Source organism: Nipponia nippon, unplaced genomic scaffold (genome assembly GCF_047370975.1).
Source record: "Nipponia nippon isolate SJK-2023a ecotype South Korea unplaced genomic scaffold, ASM4737097v1 scaffold_9, whole genome shotgun sequence".
Taxonomy (NCBI): Eukaryota; Metazoa; Chordata; class Aves; order Pelecaniformes; family Threskiornithidae; genus Nipponia; species Nipponia nippon.
This window is the reverse complement of record NW_028262413.1, coordinates 44,973,115-44,988,934: the sequence shown is the minus strand read 5'-3', so window position 1 is coordinate 44,988,934 and position 15,820 is coordinate 44,973,115.

The following is a 15,820-nucleotide window of genomic DNA, read 5'->3' as shown; positions in this document are numbered from 1 at the left end:
AGTGGAGGAAACCAAAGCAGAGCGCTAGGATGGAGGCCTGCTCTGAGCAGATGGCCACTGGTGTGGCATCTCCACACACCATCCCCATGCCAGCAAAACCACGTGTAGCTCAAGCGCTGGAACTGCTCCGATTCGGCAGCACTTCCCAACCACTTCTCCCCGGTGCAAAGTGTGACGCCGGGGCAGGGCGGAGGAGAACCGTGCCCCCGGTTTGGCCATGTTTCAAAAACGGCACATGGTAGAGCCATGGCACCTCTGTCCGCTCAGTGAAAAGGATGTGTGCGATGGGAAGCGAAGCTGGAGGACTGGAAACTGGTCTCAGCTTGATGGCAATGGTGCATGAGTGGGATTTGCTTAGGAGACCTCAACGTGAAAAAGGAAGCAAGAGAAAGGAGCGTGAACTGTCCCCATCGCCCAGCTCATTCATTTTGTCTTACTTGGGTAGGATTGCTTCATCCTCCCTCTGCCATTTCACCCTCCCCTTGCCCAGCTGGGGACTGTGCATCACCAGCCTCTGCTGTTTCTCACCTGCTTGCAGGTACAACTCTTTCCTGCTACCTCTTCCCATAATCCCAGCCAAGTGCCATGCTCCCTGCCCCCTGCCAAGAGGTTTCCTAGGGGCTTCCTTTTGTGCTTAAGCACCTTGCAGTCAGGAGCCCTACAGCAATGCAGTTTCATTATCTGCATGCCAAATCCATCAATGAGCAGATCTCCAAGGTGAAATAAAAACATGCATTACAAATGAAATGCTCTATTGCTCTCCTTTGCCTCCTGCCATCACCGGAGATCTTTGTGGTTAGTCTGCAAGACAGCTCTTCCCTGCTAATTAACATTTAAAAGTGTTCCTCTCTCACCCTGCCACCATGACACAGGGGCTGCTATAGCCCAGGTTGTTCCTTGAAATAATTCATCACTTGAGAAACATCAGAGGGCTCATTGTCATCCCACAGACCCATCCGAAAAATGAAATCTCTCCTCCTGCATCCCATGCAATAGTCTCTGCAAAGACTGGCTCAGGACTTTAACCAGGTTTAGAAGACATCTTTCCAAGCGCTATGTGTCTGATTTTACAAGCAGGATTTTGTTTTTCACATCAGTAAATAGTCTGAGCAAAGAAAACACTCTGTTGTGTGTGTCACCTGTGAAAAATCACTGAATATACCCGTGTTTCCAGTTTCTTGTTGAAATCCCACGCTTTCTTTGTACAGAACATAAGTAGCTGGAGAGAGATGTTGTCCTTTGCATACTTGCAGTGCTTAGTACAACAAGACCCTAATTCCTCCTAGGTTTTCACTTGTCCTGCAAAACACATAAAATATAATGCACCTACATCCACAGCTTCCCATACAGGAGCAGAGTAACAGGGGACAAAGTGACTTGCAGAGTTCCCGTTTGCATGGGCTTGTGCTGCAGTTGTGATCTCACGGCACGTTGCAAAAGTGGCCTCACGTCCCCCTATGCATCGACATCAGAGATGTGTTCGCCCTCTCCCCATCCCAGCATCAAACCTGCAAAATCAGGGAAATCCCATTCACTCCAACTCACCTTCCGCATCCCTGGGGTTTCAGGCCGTGATGAGAGATGCTCCCCTTCTCTCTGCCTGTGGACCCTTGTGGCAGCAATGAACTCTGGAGGCCTTCACAGTTTTGGTCTTGCCTCTTTCTTTTCCTTCAAGTGATATTTCCCTGCCAGATGGAAAAGAGATTGTTATTCGGTGTAACCCAACCATTACCCACCAAAGGCTCCTGCCACAGAGCCTGGTTGTGCCCAGGCTTTCTGCAAATCCTTCTTAGGCTTTTGTCAGGAGTCATGAGTGGATTTTCTAGTCAGACCTGTGATTCATATAGTCAGGCAAAAAAGAAAAAAAGTCCATCTACTCAGCAATGGCTCAACCTTGGGAGGTGCAGGAAAAGTATTAAATCAATGACTGTTAACCTCTCGGGTCTGAAACAGCAGTTCCTAACCTCATTTTGCCCAGGGACTATTGACACGACAGCAGGAGTGCTCTGGGGCTCGCTACAACCATGCATCTCGGTTGATTTGCCACAGGAGGTGGCGTGTGGCTTTGCAGGCAGGACCACGTACCGCTCCGAAGGAGTCTCTGTGCCGCAGCGTGTGCCTAAGGTAGGGAACCGTCACCTCAGAAACAGGGCTGGAAAGCAAGCCTTTCTTACGCTTGTTTTTTCTGTTTTTCAGTCTGGTTATTGGTCTTGCAGCGCTGACCTACAGCAAGATCCCCCTTGAAGACTATTGGAAATAGTCTCGGAAATAGAGCGTGACCCTCTGGGAATGTCCCTCTGGCTCCGCTCAGGGACAGCACATCCCACGGCCACTTTCGCGGGATGCATTGCTTGGACCACCAGCCCTCTTTTTGAAGCGGGATGAATTACCCATGGCAAAACATTGCACAAGCCTGCTCCTAGCTAGTCTTAATATCTCAGAGCAACACTAAACTGTGCTTTGGAGATGGTCAGGCTTTTTTGTTATTCCACACACACCTGAGAGCAGCAGGTTGCCACCCTGCAAGCTGGGCACCTACCTATTCCATGTGAAATCCTGCTGGGATTATTGCGACCCTCTTCTCCATCCCGCTCCCTTTGCTCTCTCCCTCTGTCTTTCACGCACTGGTTTGAGTTTGCAAATTGTGGGTGCCAGCTCTGGGGAATGCCGCCCTGTTTGCAGTTGTTTGGTACCTGTAGATAGGGGCAATGGTGGGGATGAAGCTGCCAAGGCTGGGGGATGCCGCAGACCAGCACTGTGCCTGTTCTGCAAAGCGGCCCTCCCGTGATAAGGACCAGGAAGCCAAGGGGTGAGTCACTGCTGGGGCTGTTGGAAAAGCTTTTCTCCGCTCCCATGTTGCTGGGTGTGTTTGGCAACAGAGGAGTGGGAAGCGGGGTGCCCTGCTTTTCTGCTAAATGAGTAAAGACCTGGCTCCAACACCCTCACAAGCAGCAAATACCAGGTTGCTCTGCAACATAAAGTACCAGGAGACACCAGGGGTGAGCACCAACACTATTTGCTCTGTTAGACTGAGGAGCAGATGTGTGACCCAAGAGCTCCCTTAGTAGGAGGATGTCTTTGCTGGATTATAATTTCAAAACTGCTATATAAGTGAAGTTTTTTTCAATATAGCCTATGTTCTCAAGCATTAAAATGATGTGGTTTTGGTTCAGGGGAGTACAGAGGTATTTCAAAATGGTACTTGCCCCTCCAGGGAGTCTTTCTCAATGTGTAACACCAGTGAGCTTTCCTCCCCAGTTTCACTGGTTGTCGTTGGCATTTGTTAGTGGGCAGTCATTGCTTGTCTCTAGATCCTGAACGCTAGAAGAGCAAAAAGTTTGTTTTTATTTAATAAAAGTAACACTTATCTCTTCTTTAATGTTTTGCTAATTCAAGCAGGTCTGCAAATTCTCTGCCAGCCCAATATTTGGATGCGTAATGCAGTATTTTCCCTCTCTGCATGCTATGTCCTTTTTTATTGAGGTACGTCTTTCGCCTAAAATACCTTTCTTATTTTACCTGCTGTACAAAGCCCTCAGTGGACACCCACTGATAAGAAAGAAGCTAGGATACAGTCCAGGCCACAATGTCCCACTGTCTAGCTTGCCTGTCTAGTCCTTTCTTGAGTGCCCATCACTTTCACATCTACATGTGCTGTACGAGAGCAAAAATCTGGAATCTCCCACCAGGAGATTCCCCACCTTAGCGCACCAAGGAGTCAGGTTTAATCCAAACTAGCCACATCTGTAAAGATCCTGTTCATGATCTAAGATGCGAAGAGCTAAGTCTTGGTCATTACTTGTACCTCTGGGAGTGTCAGCCTTGGAGAAAGAATCACAGTTTTGGGAGCGGACGATGACAGAACGGTAAATTACATAATCTCCCGTAAATGGAGCCCGTTCGTAGCCCAATTACCCGTCCCAGCAGCCCCATGCAGCTGATTGCAGGATTATATAAAGGGCTTTTCATTAGTCAGAGAGTCACAAAGGGAGCTCTTTCCAAGTCCTCCTTAGGATTACTTAACCATCACTCTGGACAAGACCAGCAGAGCATTATTTGGATGTGTCAGAACAATATTCACCATCCTTTCCCCAAGCACGTCCGCTCCACTCAAGCATCTTCCCACGGAGGAGTGCAGGGAGGTGGGTGGTGTGTTCCCTGCACCAGACAGGGCTGCCCACACGCCGGGCCCCGGGATGGAGGGAGGTCTGCTGTGTGAGACATCTCCAGGTTGGAGCACCCGGCTACCACCGCCCTGGAACGCTGACGTGGGCTGAGTGAGGTCAGTGGAAACCCACCCTGCACCCAAAAAAAGCCCCACAGGCATTAGTGAGCTGGTGGAGCGCTGGCACTGTCACAGCTGAACAACTGGAGCTGCAGCACATAGGAGATACCCTTCTCTTTCTCCTGCAAACTAGGGATGGACAGGCTTCTACAGTTCCCCTGACCTGGTATATATAACAAAGATGCAGAGCACTTGTGACACCAGCACTGTAATCGCGATGCTGCCGCCACACCGGAGAATGTGGCCAAGGAAGCAGGTCCTAATCGCGTCCTTATTGCCGTCTGGTGGCGTGACCTTAGAGAAGTTGCCTAATATAGCTTGTTCGCGTTTCCCTTTCTCCATGGCAGAGATAATAACAGTTCATGGGTGTCACAGAACTTCATTCATTCACATTTGTTTCTGGTATCTCAGATTATCAAAGAGCAGTCAGGAGGAAGGCTGGCAAAGAACAAGCTCCTATTTGCTTGTCAGTTAGAAAGAGTAACCTATTTTAGATTAAAAAAGAAAAAAAAATACTAATCCCGAGAGTGGTTGTTCTTTGGTTTTTACTGCTGCTCATTTTAAAATCTCCCCCAGCCTCCACCCTGCGATCGCCTGGATGAAATGTTGACCATTTCACAGCACACCAAATCGGTGTCTTCCCTCCCCTGGCAGGAATGACAATGCAAACAAAAATAGATAATGCATTTAAAAAATCTACAGTGGATCGTCATGGCGATAAATAATTGTAGCATGTTGCCATAGTAACTCTAGCTGTAATAAAGAGAGGCCTATCTGCAGCTTAGCTAAATTTAGTTGTTCCAAACTATTAAAAATATTTTCAAATACTCTGGTAACTCTTTTTTAACATTTTCTAGGGTTGGAAAAAAGAGTTAATCTTCATTCATGCTTTTGTGTTGTCTCCATATTCCAAGTACACTTCATCACTAAAATAATCAATGCCATCCAATTTAAAAGTCGTTAAGCTGAGGAAATTGCCGAGGATTTTTCCGTTCCCCACCTCCTTGAGCCTTTTCACTTGGAAGCGTAAAATCTGCCCATGGGAGATTTCTATTCTGCCAGGCCTGGTGGGAGCCCACCCCAGAGCCCCGGCGCCGGCCCCCAGCATGCGCCGATGGGTGCTGGGGAGGTGAGATGGGCTGGCTGCGGGAAAGGGCTGGCGTATGGGGGTTTTTTGGAGGGTAGGAATTTTGGGGGGCTGAGCTAGCCCTCAGCGAGCGTGGTTAGCATGAGGGTACTGTGTAAAATGTGGGGTATCTCCAGTCCCAAACTGGGCTGTGCATCACTCTCCCAGTTACCTGTCTGCTTTAAAACAAAGCCACATCTAATGAGATTTAAACACTGCTTAGATATCCAAAATCCCTCCCTGCCTCCCTCAGCTCACTGCCTGTTTGAATGGGCAGCTACATCCTGCCTGGAAACCTTCCCTCTGCCAAACAGGCTTTATTTTTCTGGAAGGAAGCCTTAACTCCCGCAATTCCTGATTTTTTTCCGATTTTGATGTAAGATGGTCTCTTTTAGCTACGTCTCAGTGGAAGGTGGAATGAAAACACACTGCAGGGGATATTAATTTTATTAATTTTCTTGGTAGTGCTACCTACAGGCTGAAAAATCCTGAGTTACCCCTCAGCTCGCGTGCCGCACGCCCTTAGCTAAGCACAAGCCCGTTGCTTCTGATCCTCATCAGCGGAAAGGAGCTTCATCGCTTGTCTCTAGAGACAGGGCTTCCAGACTGAAAACTCTCAAAAAGCACTTACTGGCTGTCTGATTTTGAAACCTTGGCTTCACGTTTCTGATCTTATCTGGCTCTATGACAACAAAACTTCTGGAATTGGAGATTTTCATGTGAACACTTGATAAACGGCTCCGTGGTTTTCCAAAAGGCAATCGGCAGAAACACATGCTCCTGAGAGCAACGGCTTGAGGGATGGTGCCTCCTCCCCACCTCCTCCTCCGAGACCCTTCGCTGGGGTTTTTTGCAGGGTGGGATTGCTGGAGTTATCTGAGATTTCTTCACGCCTGCGATGGAAAGGTGGTTTCCATTTGCACTAATGTAAGTTTTTCCTGTAGAGCACGAATTTAAGCCTCATGCCTGAGCCATCTGCAGAGTAGCAAGGGAATCTGTGCCATGGACCGGGCTCCGTCCCGCAGGATGGTTGGCAGCAGCAGATCTCCCTCGTCGTGGTGGGACCTGCTGGGTTGCCCAGGACATCTTTCTGTCCACCCCAGGAAGAGCAGGATCAAGCCCCTGTTGCCTTGCCTAAATTTTCTAAGGCACACAGGCTAAAGGACACACCGTTAATAAACTCAAGTTGCAAAATAACTTACTGAACATTTTCTCGTAGCTATTTATTTTGCTATCAGCCCATGACACCGTCTTAATGGCACAATGAATTATAGTTATTGGAGGATGGGGTAACATGTTAATAGCCCTCTTCTGCAAGAAAAGCTATGTTTCTAAAAGGCACTTTTTAGTTAGTATAACGTTCTGTGTCTGAAAAGAAACAAAAGCAAGTCGTTTTATTGTTTTCTCATTGAAAAGAGACTGCAGCCTATGGCTTACAAACAACATGGCATAAAAACAGAACATACAGCTCCGTAGGCAGAAATGCCTAAACTCCAAATAACCACATGATTTAGGGAAAAAGAAACCTTCTTGCTCCGATGCAAAACCAAAGAAAAGCATTTGGAGTGCTCTTTAACACATCAGTCCCTGTAATTATAGACGTTTTACTCTCTGTGTGCCCTAAAAATCTATTGAAGTCAAGGGGAGGGCAGGAAAGGCAGCCGCAAGCTCAACGGAGGGAGAAGAGCCAGGTGATTCCGGGGCTGAACACAGCCTCCGAGGTCTGCTCAACCTTTACCTTGGACTTTTAGTAGGACCTTGGGGAAAATCACCTGCAAATGTTCTGCTGCTGCTGTTTCCAAAGTGCAGAACAAGACTTATGCATTTACGTCTCACCCTTTGATCTCGCTGGGAAGCTCTTTGCAGCGAGGGATCGTGTTTTGCTGGTGCATTTGCTCAGCACCCAGCGCATCGCAGCTCAGACTTCAGCTGAGCCCTGAACACACCGGTAAGGTACAATTAATGACAACTCTTTGGTCCTGCTGTCCTTTAGCTAGACAGCAGCATTGCTCTCCCTGTTAGGTTCCTGCTTACCTACAGCTCCAAATAGCCGCACATTTTGGTGTAATCAATGGGGGTACGCTCTAAGTGCTTGTTCGAAGCTTCCCACTGACAAACAGCAAAATTTACTGTTGCAGTAGACAGTCCTGGGTTTTGAGCCTTCATCCTTGGCAGATATCGTCCGTTCCCACGTGCCTGCAGCCCCAGGTGAGCCGCCTGGCAGCTGCGGCTCCATCCCTCTCAACGTGAGCTTTGTGTTATCGCTTCCCCTTGTTTTTTCTTTCCGTGCTGCCTGACCGTGCTTGTGTGTGATGGCGGCGTCCCAGCCGCCGACATCCCACCTTCCCCGTGGCACCGGCAGGAGCTCCCCGGGGCTGGACCACAAACCCCTAAGCGGCTGTGAGGGACGGTGCCTTTTCCTTGGGCTGATTTCAAGTTTTAGGAAGAAACCAGAACGTGGCACAAGGATGTAAAGGCTCTGCCCTAGGCAGGGCAGGAAAATCTGTTACTGTGAGAATGGTTGGGGATGATACAATGAAAACCACCTGCAATGTGGGCAAGACAAAGGCTTGCGGCTCCCTCCCGCCCAGCCTTTGCACAGCACGATTCCCAACGCCCTCATTTACATTTAAAACTATGAAGAAGAGAGCATAACCCTGTCTCATTCATGGTCTGTTGTGAACTGATATTTTGGATACAGGGTCTAAATTAGGTTTTAAAAATAGACCAGTGGTCTTTTTTTTTTTTTTCTTGTTATAAACAGAAATTATTATCTCATGGAAACATTTAACCTCAAATGGAACCTCATCTAATTTTTGCTGTGTTTATTATAGCCTGTGAAATATGAATGAGCATCACTGATATAACTCTATATGATTATTGAGCTGTGATGGGCCAGCTGGGAAAGACTCAGCTGCTTGGATAAAGAACCAAAAGTTCTGATATCATGCTGGTCTTTATTTGAATGATCCCCACCTCTGAGGCAGATAACATTGGCTCAGAAAGCTCTGGGAATTGTCCTTTCTCATTGAGTTTTATTGTTTCTGACTCTTGTCAGAGCTGCAATCAATCGGGAAACACGGGAGTCAGTGGGAAAAATGCATATCAGATTGAAAAGTTACTAATTTACTTGCCAAAAAAAAGTGAATTAAAAATGTTAGTTTTACACTTTTATTTGATTTTTTTTTCAGATTATTAAAACTGTCTGTAATGCAGAATCTTACTATTCATTTCTCCCATTTTGATGCAAGCCTAAATAATGTATGTAACTATAGACTATATAATTAAGATAATATAATAAATATAAGAAATATATATTACAAAACTGTGATGGGAAAATTTTGACTGATTCTACAGAAAGGTATGATTTTGTTTTAATGTCATTCAAGCTAGTGGTTTTGCCATCACAAATTTAAAATCAATCTAATAGTTTAAGGCAATCTTACCAATCCTGCAAACAGTTCCTGAAAACCACTGTGATTTATTTAGGTTGGGGAATTCAAGGATTATCATTTTGGCTCTGAGTCCATACAACTTCTGGGACACTGGCATCACATTGCATAGCTGGGTTTTTCCAGATGTTCTAATAATCCGAATGCTGGCTGTTATTGCCAGGTAAGGACTGTACGCAGGTATCATCAGAAGGGAAGTTTCCTCACTTACAGGTACAACTCAATGTATGCAATTAGAAAAAAGGTATGCTAATAAATCTATACAAACTAAGTCTACCAAATCTTCCTTTATTTTTTGCAGTGGAGCAGGCACACGCTTTGCCATAGGATCGACTTCTCTGGGGGTAGCAGGCAGGTCCCCGCCACCACAAGAGCCACGGCTGCGCTTTACCAGCTGGTATTTTGGTTACTCCTTGTAACACATGCTCATAATAACTCGGATTTTTTTCATCAGGGCGCTGGTCACTGGTTACCCATGTGATGGACAGAGAGGGCCAGCATTCGTTCTTCTTAAAAACTGCTCACTGTCACTGAATTGACTGGCACTGGACACCTTTAAAAGCAAGTAACTGGGACATCTTTTCTTGTCAATTAAAACCAGGGTGCAGAATGTGAATTAGAAGTTCAACACCAGGAAAGTATTTTACACATACTGAAATCTGAACAAGTTCCAAAAATGGAGGTTTAAACTGTGTTTAGCCCACAGCCTCCACCCTCCCACCTCCAACAGCCCACACAGCATCAAGGTAAACGTCAGCGATGTCCCCACCACCATTGCGGTGGGTGAAAATGCATCGGGAGTGGATGCCGGCTGGACATTTGGAGGCTGAACATAGTGGGAAGCTCTGGACTTTAAAAAAAAAGGGGTACAAGTTCAAGGGAATTCAAGTTTATCAGAGAAACTCAGTTGTACAAGTTGGATTCACGTTAAGAAAAGAGCTCTCTCCCTAAAGCGCTCACCCTCTGGCTTTCCTCTCGGAGTTCTCACGCGAATACAACTGCGCTGGGCGCAGCAGAGTTACACCTGATTTACTCCTGTAGTGCTGGGGTGGAAATCAGATCTATCTCAAAGCAAAGCCTGACGCCCATTTTCAGATAAATTCCTGTTACGCTCAGTGGAAAACATACTTTGTGAACAGTTCAGGTACAGGACTGTTTTTTACAAATCCTCTGTAGGAGCCTATTCTAAAATTTAATATGTTTAATTCCACTTATTGGCTATTCCCTTAAAAATCCTAAATTGGAAAAAAAACATTCTTTTTCTAGAGGAAAGAAAGAAAACAGCAAAATATTCTGTTAGTCTGAAAAAAAAAAGAATTATCTGTACAGTTCTCTGGTCAATTGACTTGTGTATCATTTGTAAAGTGGTTTAACTATATCAACTGATGGTGGTCTAGATAAGTTTTACATTAAATCTGTGCTTAAAAATAATTTAATTTTAAAAAGAAAATATTAAAATAGTCGCTGAGGAACTAGTTACAGTTAATGGCTCTTCATGAAATGGGTAGACAAATATTTCTATTGAAAATGGCAAAACTGAAGAATAAATCAAATATTGCAAATAGAAGACCAATTCTACTATTCTCTTTCCATTAGAATTTTCATACTTTAACATACGACACTTTTGGGGTAGAAATAAGTGTTACCCAATTTCAGCAAAGCAATAAAAAAAGTTTAATTTTGTACATGGGCAAGGTTTTTTAATATGGAAATAACTAAATAAAATGCTGGGGTTTTTTTCAAACAAGAAAATAAAATAAATGAATAATCAAAAGTACTTCTAAGAGCTACTTATGATGAAAACAGAGATAATTCTGTGGGACTTTCTTATTATTAGTTATGTTTGTTATTTAATAATTTCATTAGGAGTCCAGCATTTAATTTTTGAGTGATATATTTTCTGCTTAGCTAAACAGAGTTTAATTTATATCCTGCAATAAAATATTATCTAATATCTTGGGGTTTTTTTTGTCTATTCCAAACCACTCAGAACTGAGAAATTGTTCAGTGCCTTCTGTTTGTTTACTTAACAAAGCATATAATTTAAAATATATGCAGGGGCTGAATTCTCTTTCTAGATTCCCTAATATCCAATACTCATGATTACTTTGAAGTAATAAAAAAAAAATAAAATTGCCATTAAGCCATTTAGATGCCAGCATCTCCCTAGGAGTGAAATAATTGAGGTGCCTGTGGGGCATCATGGGGAGGGGAGCAGCCTGGTGAGGGGACACCCACCCCAGGTCCTTGGGGTAGTCTCCAATGTGTTTTTCCTCCCGGGATCTTGAATATTCCTTGTTATAGTCCCATATTGCCACGTGGGAGGTGCAAGTTTTGGTATCGGGACATTTAAAAAAGCCTTTTAAGGAATAGGGCTGGTAAGCCATGACTGGGGCAGATGGTACGTTGCTGATCCACGGTCTGTAAGGGCACAATAACCATGCTTACAAGGAGAGAGAGAAAATAGGTGCCCATTAGGAGGCTGGAAAGGGTCATGAAGACCATGCTGGAAAGGAGCAACTGCTCCCAGTGGTGTTCGGCTCCATTGTTTGAAAAGCTGGGACATGGGATCCCCAAGGGGAAGGACGACGCCAGGCAAAGCCGTGTCCCACACGTTCTGGGCACTCACGGGGGAGCAACTGTTCTGCGTCAGGGATGTGTCGGGAATTTCCATCCTGGGCGCCCTGGAGCATCCATCGCCCACGGCGCCACGCGGGTTCAGCAGGATCAAGAATCACTGTTGCCTCTCCAGTGAGTGGGGAAGAGCATCACAGTTTTCACCTACAGATTAAACAGAAAAGGGTTAACGATAAGTGTGTGTTTGACTCTTACTGTCCTCAGAGCTACAAAAAAAAAAAAAAAAAAAGGTAAAAAAAGAGGTTTTAAGAGCAATTTAATGCTGCTTAGAGATGCCAGACCCTTCTGGCTTAACCAGGGAGAGGGTGAGCGCATTTTGAGAAGGCAATAAAGATTGCAAGAACTAAATTTAAAGCACCCAAATGGTGTGAAACCGGTCTGCATTGGGTTAATATTGCACCTTTATTTTTCTGAGCATCCCAAGCTGTAGAGGTGAGTGATGTTTTGAGAGGCAGAGTTGAGAGAGCATGTCAGAGGGCACAGAGCTGGTGCTCAGGAAAAATTCTTTCCACCCCAACTAACTTCCATGCACACCAGCAGACAGCCGGGGCTGCTTTTAACACAGCCTGCACTTCCCGGGCTCCCGGAAAGTTGCCAGCATTTGTCTTGATGTCAAAAAGTGTGAGTGCTTCGTCATAAAGATAATGATGTAGGAAGTGATCCGGCCAAAGTAAAATACAAAAAGGGAGAATGGTTTTTAAATTTCCAATTTTTTTTCATCAGCCTAACGCAGAAAACTTTAAGAAACAACCAAACTTTGCATCATCCTGAGAAATGGCTCCAGATGAAAGAAAAGATCTGCGCTGTAACAAAGTGTAAGTCCTGGCTGATGGTATCTGTATGAAAGAGGTGAGAAGGAGCACAGGGAGTGAGCTGCTACTCTCCAGCAAGTGAAAAATAGTTTATTGCTGATCCACAAATTTCATTTGGGAGGATCCTTTGCAGACTCAATGTAAGTCTCAGATGCAGAGGGAACCTGCTTTCCAGTAGTGTCAGTACAATTATTCATAACACAACGCTGATTGCCCAGAATTTAAACATTTCATTGATGGTCTTTTAATTAACCAGGAGAAGGTGGCTGGAGCCCAGCGTGGAGGCTGGGCTGCCCCAGGCTTTGAGTCCTGGGCTCTTCCCCTGCTTTGCCAAGCACTTAAGCATTTGCTGACTCGGGGTTAAGAAAGGTGGAGGCACCCAAAGAGCCTTATTGACTCATGATATTTTCCAGCCTGGCTTGTTTGTTTTCATTGTGCACACCAGTCCTGTTTACCTTGATCAAAGATGGCAAAATCAACAACACTATGCAGACAGGGACTTGCAAAATTCCTACCGAAGGCATGACTGTGCCCAGACCTGTAGCTCCTGCTCTTCCCCCCATCCTCTTTCTTTCTGCCATTGCACATCGTTTCTGCCTTACCCAACCCGTACTGCGCCCTGTCTGCCAGCAAGCACCCCCAGCCTCGAGTTGCTTTTCTCGAGAGTGGCAAAATGAAATCTGAGTTTCCGTGGCAGGACCGGCAGCAGGAGATGGGAGGAAGGAGGCGCACGGGCACCGCAAGCTCCTCTTGCCCTGCACATGGTGTGGCCACTGTACCCGCTCTTGTGCATCCCTCCGGACACAGAATCGTAGAATCATAGAATATCTCCAGTTGGAAGGGAACCATAAGAAACACGGCAGCCACCATCTGATTTTCAGCCTTGCACCAATACCTCCTTGTCATGATTTCTGGAAAGATGTGGCCACTTGAGTGTATTCCCCCCCCGGCAGAGAAGACAGATGTGCAGCCTGCATTCACTCTATGAGGGTCTGCTCAGCTTTGGAGGGTTAGGGAGAAGCAGAAAAACAATTAGGACGGTCCTGAAATTCTCTGAGCTTACAGCAGGTCCCAAGCAAGTTTCTGCACAGCCCGAGAGTACAACCCCTTCTGTTCCAGTGGAAAAAGCACCACCGAGATAAGATCTTCTGCCTGCTCCAGCCTCTGGAAAGCTTCTGAACATGCACTCCATAGAGGAGCCATTGCAGACATCCAGAGCGTGCCGTAACAACAGATTTAAAACTGGAGAGTTATGCAAAATCCATCTGCAGTTTACGGGCATGATGCAATGGTCCAGCCTCAAGCAGCTCTTGCACAGGTTTTTGTAGTAGTTGCAATACCAAGGACCCAACCTTAAGCAATGTAAGGGGGCCTCAAGCAGCCCTGTCAGCCCTCGGAAATGAGACAAAAGGCATTAGAAATGCTGGTTTCTTTTAGAATTTCTTTGCTCCCTAGGTCTGATTTTAATTGTTTAAATTTCAAAGGCCAACTAATTCTCTAGTTTAGGTTTCTTCTGTCCAGCTGAAGCCACCGGCAACTTCTCTATCTGATCACAAAGGCAATTTTGTACGGGCAAGGCACTGAATAACACTTTGCTCACACTAAGGAAGGCTTTGTCAACAGGATGCCCACCTGTGGTCTCGTCTCAAGACTTTACAACTCCGAATAACGTGAAGAAGCCACTCTCTCTGAGTGATCCCCATTAACACCCTACACCTTTCATTTCCTCCTCCCTCAGCATCCCAGCTTGGAAGATTTTATCAGACAATAATTCCACATATCAAAGCAAAACAAAGAAACCAAGGCAAAGCCCGCTGGCATCAGCATAGGTAGCCAAGGCGGAGATAGCTCGCACCCGGAGAAATCTGCTTCGCGATTCGGTGGTACGGTGCAGTAAATTGGTGTAAAATAAACAGCGTCTATTTATAGCAGAGCAGAGCCTGCCTGCAGGCATTGCAGCTGGGTTTTTTTTTTCCTCTCTTTGCTCTGGATGAATGAGGGTTTTTCAATGAGGATCCAGGTTTCCCGAAGCAAAGTCCACCCCACCTCTTGGCATGAACCCCCAGACAGTCCATATGTCATGAGCAAAATATGCGGCACCCTAAAGACCGGAGTGGAATCTCGCCCGAGTGGGATCGGGACCTGGAGGGAGACCCATGGGTGCCGGGCACCAAGGGCAGCCCTAAGGCAAGGAGCTGGGGGAAGCCACCCAGGAGGTTCCCACCACCAACCCCCTGGCACCCCACGCGAGCTGGGCAGCACTGGGTGCCTCCTGGCAGTCCCCGAGCCATCCCCAACCGGCTGAGGACCAGCCACGGGTCGGTGGCTTGGCCTTAGCTTTTAGTGGCCCAAAATCGAGCCCGGCTCTCGTAGCTCTGAGGTTACACACTTAGACACACACACACACATGCAAGCAAAATGATTTCCATGCCCTCCACAGCTCCCATCGGATGTGGGTGGTCCCAGCGAGAGGAATGCGAGCCATCGGGTTCACGTATCATCTCGCTGCCGCTCAGCACAGCGCCGGAGACCTCCGGGGATTTTTCTGGAGGCGATTGACCCGGGGAGCATCCGAGGTCCGGCGCGTTTTCCACGCACCTCTGATCACAACCGCAAAGAAGAAATTGATTGCTCCCAATGTAAATGTCCCTAAAATGACAAAACTTTTTTTTTTTTTTTTTGCCACCCCCACAACAGCAAAAAAGGCGGAAAGAATAAAGTGTCGCTAAACCCCCCGGTGCCTCACCACGACACAGATTTACATCTCTGAGTCAGATCTTTGCAGCTCCCTGCATATGGTCTGCATGATATGCAGTTCCTGGCTAGTGAGTCACTCAACACCAATATAAAGAAATCGTTTCAGACCGAGCAAGCAAACAACTCGAATTTTGCCACCTCGGGCTCCAAGACGCGAGGGACGCAGCCCGACCTGGCCAAGCCTGACTCGGCTCTCGCCAGGCTTAACTGGGAGCGGCTCCACCCGAGTCCTGTCACATTTTTTTGAAAGCTTCTTAAAATTGCCTTTCTGTCTGATTTTTGCTGTGGTCGAAAACAACATCTAAGATTACGAAAATTGAAAGAGATAAGAAGAATGGTTTTATCTCTTTCTTTCCAGGTTGTTTACTTGGTTCATTCGATATCGCTTTGCGGACTGAGTATTTGGTTTCAGTGTTTCCACTGTGCGGTCACTTAGGTAGTTTCCTTTTGTTCTTCATGTGGTTCTTTTTTCATAATGATGAAAAGAGAGTGAGAGGAAAAGCCTTTTAAAATATGATGGCTAAAGCCACAAAAACTGACAGGTGGACTCAGACATGTCAATTCACAGAAACCAAATCCAATCAGCTACTCATTAATAAAAGAAGAATTTATTGTGGAATTGATTAAATTGCCACTGGATATTATGCTAGATAAGCTCACAGTCAGATCTGTGGCGTCAAGTTTGCATGAAATTTAGTTTGCATTTTGATTTTTTGGGGTAGTTTTTAAAATCACTTTAAATACATTGAGC